General features: G+C 33.0%; 1 long non-coding RNA gene across 1 annotated transcript; it reads right to left on the reverse strand.

The window, feature by feature from the left end:
* Positions 1-3,214: 3,214 nt before the first annotated feature.
* LOC103315381 lies at positions 3,215-7,869 on the reverse strand. Its single transcript, XR_511871.4, has 3 exons — positions 7,673-7,869; positions 4,066-4,158; positions 3,215-3,827 (listed from the first exon to the last, which is right to left on the reverse strand). It is a non-coding gene; the product is annotated as an uncharacterized LOC103315381 (long non-coding RNA).
* Positions 7,870-8,987: the final 1,118 nt, after the last annotated feature.

The following is an 8,987-nucleotide window of genomic DNA, read 5'->3' on the forward strand; positions in this document are numbered from 1 at the left end:
ATCGCCATTATTAATCTGTGTTTTCTACGATATTAAAATATAGAACGATTTCACTTTTAGGACTATATACCTACATAATAATAGGAAGAAAAATCGACATCCTTTTCCAGTTCGATTCGAAACTCTCGATAAAACATAACTCTCAGCTATAAATAAGCCATACGAAATTTCTACTTCCCGATTAGAAAGTACATCGATCATTAATAACAACAGGCTCTGCATTGGCGCATAAAATGGTCGAATCTTCTCATCATCTGGAGAAGCATCAACTATAACGATGCATTCAAAAATGAAAACAGCGATATCCATAATTGTGCTTCATTCTCTCGAGTCTCGATTGAATTAGATAAACCGCCGATGCTGCTTCTCCACGACGATTACTCGTAGGCCAACTAGACTATGACGCTCTGATGCTCGGCTTGTTTGTGGATACGATACTTGTGCGACGCTTGTGCGTAACGCTCGTGTCCGCATGCTCGATTTGCCGCACTCTGCGACGCGGGATGGAAGCGAAAGAACTGGTTCATTACGGCGAGAGCGACTGGCCTGGCAGAAGAGGACGTCGTTGTGTGTAACATCTTTGGACGATGTATAGACGGTCCTACTTATCGCCAGACTTGCACTTCTCTTTTCTTCTTCAGAACTTTCATTTGAAGTTTTATACACCGCGGATCGTACGGTTTTGGTCTACTTAGAAGTCAGACTAATCGATCAGTGATTTACAATAAGTTTCAAGGTAATCATATACCGTCGTAAACATATGCTGCAGTGTCCTTTTTTGAAAACTCTTATGGCTTTGAAAAGTTCGTTGGTTGTCATGCATGTATCCTACTTTCACGAAGACAACGATACGAAATTGAATCTTTAGAATTTTCTTTTTATGTTTTGTCAACACTGAAAAAAAACACAGCCGTTTCTGCTGTAGAACACGGCAGTTTTAGCGAGTGTCACCACAGTAGTGACTTTTCAGTAAAAACAGCGAGTGGCCACTAGTAGTTTTGGCAGGTCTCGGCGAGCTGTCTCTATCTCTAGGATATTTAGGTTATGTATCACCTTTTAAACCATCAAAAATCTTAAGAAAATATAAAATTAATTTGAATAGGAACAAACGTGGGAGGATAACCCTTGAAAAGGGTTATCCTCCCACGTTTGTTCCTATTCAAACTAATTTTACATTATGGAGAGGAGTTCTAATATTTATTATCTTAAGAAAATAGTTTCTTTAATGAGTAATATGATTAATTAAATTAAAGTTATTAGTAATAATCATTATAAGAGAGAAAAATATCTTGAATAACAACCATCAACTAATTACCATCCCATTATCGCATGCAGAGTAAATATTAGCAAATAAGTTACATGAACATTTTTAATTTTGTTACTTATCAGTCCCATAATGGCCATTATTTTATATTTTATCATAATACTATCATTAAAAAAATTATTTTCTTAAGATTTTTGGTGTTTTAAAAGGTGATACATAACCTAAATATCCTCGAGATAGAGACAGCTCGCCGAGACCTGCCAAAACTACCAGTGGACACTCGCTGTTTTTACTGAAAAGTCGCTACTGTGCCGCACTCGCTAAAACTACCGTGTTTTACAGTAGAAACGGCTGTTTTTTTTCAGTGAAGAAATATACTTATAAAAAAAAAATTGTATATAAATTTTCTTGTGTCAAACATTTATTGTGACGAAAAATACAAGTAAAATTTCATTTACTTTACAATTCAAACTATGAAATTTTATTTAATTTTTATATTTTACTTTGACAATTAGTGATCCCTTACACTTTGCAGATATTGCTGTACATAAATTGCTAATCGTGCACTTTCAACTTTTAAACAAGTACGTTTGTCAATTAACCTGACAAATTCTACAAAAATGCTATTCATTATATTATGTTAATAGCTGTAAATCAAATCAATCTCAACAATAATACGGATTTTTTCTCTAAAAAACATTTTACGTAATTTTAAAAACCCAACTTGAAAAATATTTCAAAACTATACCAATTGTTTTAAATTCTTATAACGCCTTCATTCACGTGCCACCTGCTTTAAACAAAAGCTTGCTTTAATTCACCCCTAAATTATCCTCTCATGAAATATGAATTACTTTGCGCTTGACGCAAGCCTCTGTCATTAAAAAAGCGTAAATCCTTATGCATGGTAAATACGTATCTGCAAAAGACTTAAACCAAAATCGAAGAATTCGTAACAAGCCTCACAATCAACAGCAATTGCAACAAGCACGCAAGGTGTATCCTTTTTGTCGTCACAAGCACAAAGAATACACACTGATTAAACCAGCAAATAATAAATGTTCTTTTCTGATTCTCTTATCGACAAAATAATTAATACAAGTAGAAGTTTGTTCAAGCGGTTTTTCTATACTATTCCCATGGGCAGGAAAGTCGATAAATTGCATTCTATTCGTAAATTTAAGAGTAGCGCGATCTGAACTATATGCAAATAAATCACTGATATTTATGTATTTTATTTGGTAAAAATTAGTTCAAAAAATCTTTTTCGATTTGTACAGCAAGGAGCTGAAGCAAATTATTGATAAAAGCGAGTGAATACAATTTTTGGGTGCATGTCGATATTGCATTCGTTGTCAAACCACCTTCTGTTAATGCAATTACTTAATGTTTGTAGTGAACGAAAAAATAAGCTGAAAAACCTTATATAAATAAAGCTTTAGCAACGAACATTTCATTCAAGGGTTCTTTCTCTTCTCCAGCCAGGTATACATAGTTTATCAAACTGCGATGTTCTTGTTTGCCATGATCATTAATTAAAAGTAAAAATAATAATAATAAATAGAAAAAAAATATTTTAAAAAATCTGAACCAGGGTTTGAAATCATAAACCCAGAGTCTATAGAATGTCATTTAGACCACTCGGCTATCGTGAATAATAAAAATATCAGTCGATTTTAAATTCTTCTTCCAGCTCTCCTTCAAACGACACGATGTAAACAAAGCAGAGCATGAGCCTTTATAAGGAAAACAAAGAGAGTAAGGAGTCTTTATTATCGATCGAAACTTGATACTTCTATGGTTATCAGATGATGATGGTTATGAGAAGATAAACCAGGTATTTTAAATTTTTTTATTTTCAGAATATTTAATTTCTTTCATTATCGCTTGTTGTCAAACCTTCCAGAAGAACTGCTTGCTCTTCGATAATCGAAATAAACAAAACAAGGATTGTGTGTATTTTTCACTGTAATTTATTGCTTGATTTCATCAACTATGTACATGTACATAAATAAACAAACGTAGCAACAAATTAATGAAAAAGTAAATATAACTTTAACAGACACAAATGAGATTTAACACGAATAAAGTCCAGACAAGCATAACATCAAGCGCGACACTGCGTACAAACTTTTGCGTATGATCGATGATCGATAATCGACCACCCTGCCTAATTCTTATCGACGTCGTCATAGTTCTTAAGGCGCTAGAGAAGGGCGTGACGATAGTCATCAGAAAAGTGTCTGAATGTTTTCGAGCCGACGTTGGCCGAGCGGTTAAAGGCTCTGCGCTGATGAAAGCATGCCAGGACTTGAGCGTGAGTTCAAATCTCACCCCTGGCAAAACCAACTCACCCATAGTTCCTATTATTTCTAGTCAAATCCATACCTCGCAAAGAAAAAAAATAGCCTAACCAAGCCAAAACACCCGCCCAAGGACCAAACCGACCAAAATCCGTCCAAGGTGGCAGGGTGGGTAAGTTGGTTAAGCGGAGTCCCATGCAAAATTAATCGGTGGAGGCCTCCACCGCTCGGTTCGGCTCATTTTTTGCATTTTTGTTAATCTGGAAAAATATATTATTCGTTATATTTTGTTCAATTGACTAAATTTATTTATCACTGTATTGCAAATAAGTTTAATAGTACACAATTCTAATCTTTAAAACAAAAATACGATTGATTAATGCAAAGAATAAATAAAGTTCATTGTCAACTAATCAATTGAATTTTGAATACGTATGTCTCAACGTAAAATAAAATTCTGAAAAATTGAATTAAACGCAGCAAACATATTCGACTCACCTGTATAAAAAGCAGCAATGTATTCTATTTCAAATTATTATTTTCATCTCTATCGATTACTTTCTTCCGTATTAAAGTTTCTTTTTTTGATTCCTGTTAAAAAACAAAGATTATTAGCATATCATGCTATTTTAAATACGTAATCTATTATATCTAGCGAAAAACAGTTTAAAGAAAACTTATATTCATAAGTACGCTAAAATTTTGAAAACAATGCGTTTTTTCTGCTTTAAAATTTCTTGAAGCATAGTCTTAAGTAATCTTAATTTTTCTGTTTAAGATGGCTTCAACAACTTGAAACTATAATTTTTTATTGATCTATTTTTGCGCATATCGAATGTTGGATTCGTTTAAAAATACAAAATAGTACATAATATCTATACTAGCAATGATATTATCATACTAAAGTGTGTGGCAACGATCACGCGAATACAAAATAATCGATCGCACATAATTTTAAGAGAATACAGCATTCGAATTTCCATAAGCTAACAAGATCTTTCAAATTATTTAACCATAGAACTACCGAATAAATTTAAATACGAATTTTGCCCAAGTATTTTTTTCGAAAAATTAAGTACAGCTATAACTAGGGAACAATAGAGATACGTAGTTACTTGTATGTGCAAAACCAGAAAAAAAAACACTTCAGGGGGTCTGAGTGAACAAATTTAAAATTTGAGAGCACACCTACCCGACCAACTTTTTTGGGTTCATTAGGTCATGTAGAACCCGAAAAACCTTGGGTTCCCAAGGTTAAAAAATACCTATTTTTTTGCCGTGCAGTTTAAATTCTCTTATGGGAATTTAACACGGGGAAAATTATTGAAAACAAACCACGATTCAACTTTACCCATTGTATACAGATGCAATCCAAAAATGTGCATTGCTAGGATCGAAGTATCAGTAGAGAGCTTTAATTTAAAGGCTGATGAGTTAAAAATGGTTGCCTGGGTAAAAAGTTGTCTAGGCTTGAAAATAGTAAAAAGTCACGAAGAGTAGGATGTTTTACGAAAATCAGCGATTTTTCACTTATTCTTAAAATTCTTATAACTTTTGATCCGAGCAGCCAATTTTAATCATCCAGGGCTTAAATTAAAGCTCTTTTCTTCTATATTCGTTTAAAAAATTTGGATTAACATTTCAATTTTACGATCAGCTATGTATATGCCTATCAATTATGACCGTTTTTTGGCCGTTTTCATCGTCATATATATAGCTAATCGTAAAATATAAATGTTAATCTAAATTTTCAAACCGAATGCGGAAGAAAAGAGCTACAATTTGAGCCCCAGATCGTCAAAATCGACTGCTCGGATCAAAAGTTATAAACATTTTAAAAATGGGAAAAATCGCTGATTTTCGCAAAAAATCGAAAAATTGGTGATTTTTTACCATTTTCAAGCCTAGACAACTTTTGACCTAGGCAGCCATTTTTAACCCACCAATACTCAAATTAATTATTTTTTTTAATACTTTGATTTTATTAAAACACATTTTTGAATTGCGCCTCCAGACGAAAAGTGGCAATTTTCTGGGTTTCGGTTATTTTCCCCGTGTTAAATTCCCATAAGAGAATTTAAACTGCCCGGCAAAAAAATAGGTATATTTTAATCTTGGGAACCCAAGGTTTTTCGGGTTCTACCGTGTGTCCATCACAAAACTTTCGATAGGCGATTTGTAGGTGGAAAAAATTTCCCCAGGAAAAATCACAGTGAAAAAGTTTTCAAGCCTTTCTCGGATTTTGCAGCCCATAATGAGGGGACGATAATCCATTGAGAAAGGGTCGGGGATGGTGCTGCCGGTCAAGGGGCAATACATTTGATACCCATAAAAAATATAGATTACTAAATTTCTGTATAAACAAATAAATTTAATATTAGCTGACAAAATTTTAATAAATAAATTTTAATGGTGAAAATGTTTCGTATTAGTGCTGTAAAAGCATTGAGTAAATCTTATCCGATTTTTGTGATTCAAATTTGATTCTAATCGGCATTTTTTTTTTATTAAAATTTTTTCTAATATGAAGATGTTAGTCCGAGAGAGAAAGCCTTTCCCTCCCTCAGTTCCTTTTCGACCCCCACCACTCAAAGTTTAGCGGACTCAAAGTAGTCCTATTAGAAAAAAAGGTGTCGACTTATCACTGAAAATTATGACGTGTAGCGTCTCGGCCCGGACTTTTCACACTAGAAAAAAATTCATATATCTAAAATTTGATAAATTCAATAAAATGCACAATGAATAAAATGAATAACGGACGTTATATATTGCTAAAAAATGAATGGAAAAAATGGGATCAAAGTTGCTCTATATCATAGTTTCATTAAATTGTTTTTAATATTCATTATGTAACACTTTATCATTATCAAAAAATATAGACTTATTTTCCTAAATTTATGAACAAGTAAAAATTAGTTTAAGCGTCAAAAGCATGATTAAAATTTTGTAACAATTAGTTTTAATTTTCAAGAACATTATTTAAATTTACTTTAAACAAAAATTAAGGCATGTATTTTGCACTTATTTTTCTCCTATAATATTGAATATCAATTATACCTTATATTTATTAGATGATGTAAAACTATTTTAATCCGATTTTTTCCGTTCAAATTTTGTTGACTTTTTAATACTGCAAAAGTTAAACTATTATTTGCATTTACTATGAACAATTAAATTTACAAAATTTTGGATAAGTTATTTTTTTAAGTGTGAAAGGTCCGGGCTGAGGCGATACACATGTGATTTACAACCCGGATCGGGGCTGTTACGGTATGACCCAAAGAACGAAAAAAATGCGGTCGGGTAGGTGTGCTCTCAAATTTCAAATTTTTTCACTCAGACCCCCTGAAGTGTCCGGTTTTTTCTGGATTTGCATATAATATATTATATTACATTCAAGAAATTACCCGCGCTACAATTTATATTAAATTTATTGTATAATACTTCAGATAAAATTGATGTCAAAACTAAGTCATGTATATAACATGCACGTTATACATTAACTAGTTATACTTCGTAGTTGATAAAATTCAAGAATTTTGCAACCAAAACGAATGTTTTTAAGACAGATTTTTTCAAGATTTTGCTGAACTTTTTGTTAGAAAATGTAACGCAAAGCGTGTAAAAACTAACTAGTATACACGATAAAAACATTACATTATAAAAATGACTCAAATTCGAGTTTTGAATTAATATGTTAATTTATAATAGTAAGCAAATATTATGATAAAGTTTTTTGGATTTAAAAGCAATTTTTATATCCTCGCGTTATAGTGGGCAAATTATATGGTAACAGAATACTAAAGTATAAGTAAGTTTTATATCTATCTAGTCATTTTTGTATCCTCGCATTATAAATAAATTTATAAACTATTAATCAAGAATAAGTTACGAGCGTATTTTTTCAAAATATTACATCACTCTTAGTTAAAATAAAAATATCACTGGTAAACGCGAAGTATACGAGTAACGTTCGCGACTAATCAGTTTAGCTGAGACCGCACAAGTATACAGTAATTTTTTCAGACTATTTTTCTCGCTACGCAATAGAATTTAATTCAATATGATTGTAAAATAAAAATAACAATTTTTCAATACTACTCACCATGTTGAAACTGCTAAAATGCGGTTGAACGAGCGTTGGATGCATGTTTTAGAAAATCGCAGTCTTGACCAGCGTATATACGAGCAGGAGGGCAAGTGCTCGCAGGACAGGACTATAAGGTTCTGACTTTCCCGGGCCTCCTCGCTTCTATTCATACTCGAGCAGCCCTGCTGCACCCACGGACTTAGTATACGGATATAGTATATAGGTAGAGGGACGGTGCGCTAGCTTCGTTTACAGGCGAAGAGAGCGAGCCAAAAATGAGGGGAAACTCTCCCCTCTTCTCTGCTTCTGTGCGTTCGGATTGTACACATTGAAAAAACCTTCCGTGTACATGAGCTCAACACGAGTGAATTCCCGCTACGTAGGTGTGCAGCCTATGAAAACTCGGCGGAATTCAAGCATCATAACAGAAGTGGACGCGCTGCTTTAATGCTATTTGACAGATTTCTTTTAAGAATCATAATCAAAGAATGTATCAAATATTAGTATTATTTTTTTAAGTTTTTTAAGTAATGCGATATTTTTCTATTTTTGTTTAGATTTTTTTAATCGGAAAAGTTGCAACTATATGCATTATGCAAATTTTAATAAATATATTTATCAATGCAGTGCAGTTACGTTTGCAGGAAATCAAATTTACGAGGGTCGCCACGAGACCCAAAGGGTCTTCCCTATTTTCACATTGCAAATGCCGCATTATACACAAAACTTTGTACAACACTTTTTAATATGCAAAAAATACTGATTTAAATGAAATTCGAATGGTAAAAATCGGACGAAATTTAGTTATTGTGCTGGTAATTTCACGCACCGATCAATATATATATATATATATATATATATATATATATATATATATATATATATATATATACTTGCATACTTGTCAAATATACATATAAATATTATCCGATTTTTATCATTCGAATTTCATTTAAATCAGTATTTTTTGCATATTAAAAAGTGTTGTACAAATTTTTGTGTATAATGCGGCATTTGCAATGTGAAAATAGGGAAGACCCTTTGGGTCTCGTAGCGACCCTCGTAAATGTGGCCCATGTGTTTAGGATTACGGGCGAGCGTACTAGAATTCGGCAGTGAATTCGGCGCGATTTGGTTCACAAGTCTTCGCCGCATAGACGACAGAGCGTGTTTCTCTTCGTCTGAAACCCAGTTTTGGAGTTAGTTTTCGCGGCATAAAAGACAGAGAGTTTTCGTTTTCGTTACGAGCTCGCAACACGTTCTACTATTCGATGCAAAGGTTTCTTAGCGAGCTAGTCATCGCGGCAATCTCGGTTTTCGTGCGATACTT

The sequence above is a fragment of the Nasonia vitripennis genome, chromosome 1 (genome assembly GCF_009193385.2).
Source record: "Nasonia vitripennis strain AsymCx chromosome 1, Nvit_psr_1.1, whole genome shotgun sequence".
NCBI classification, from domain to species: Eukaryota; Metazoa; Arthropoda; class Insecta; order Hymenoptera; family Pteromalidae; genus Nasonia; species Nasonia vitripennis.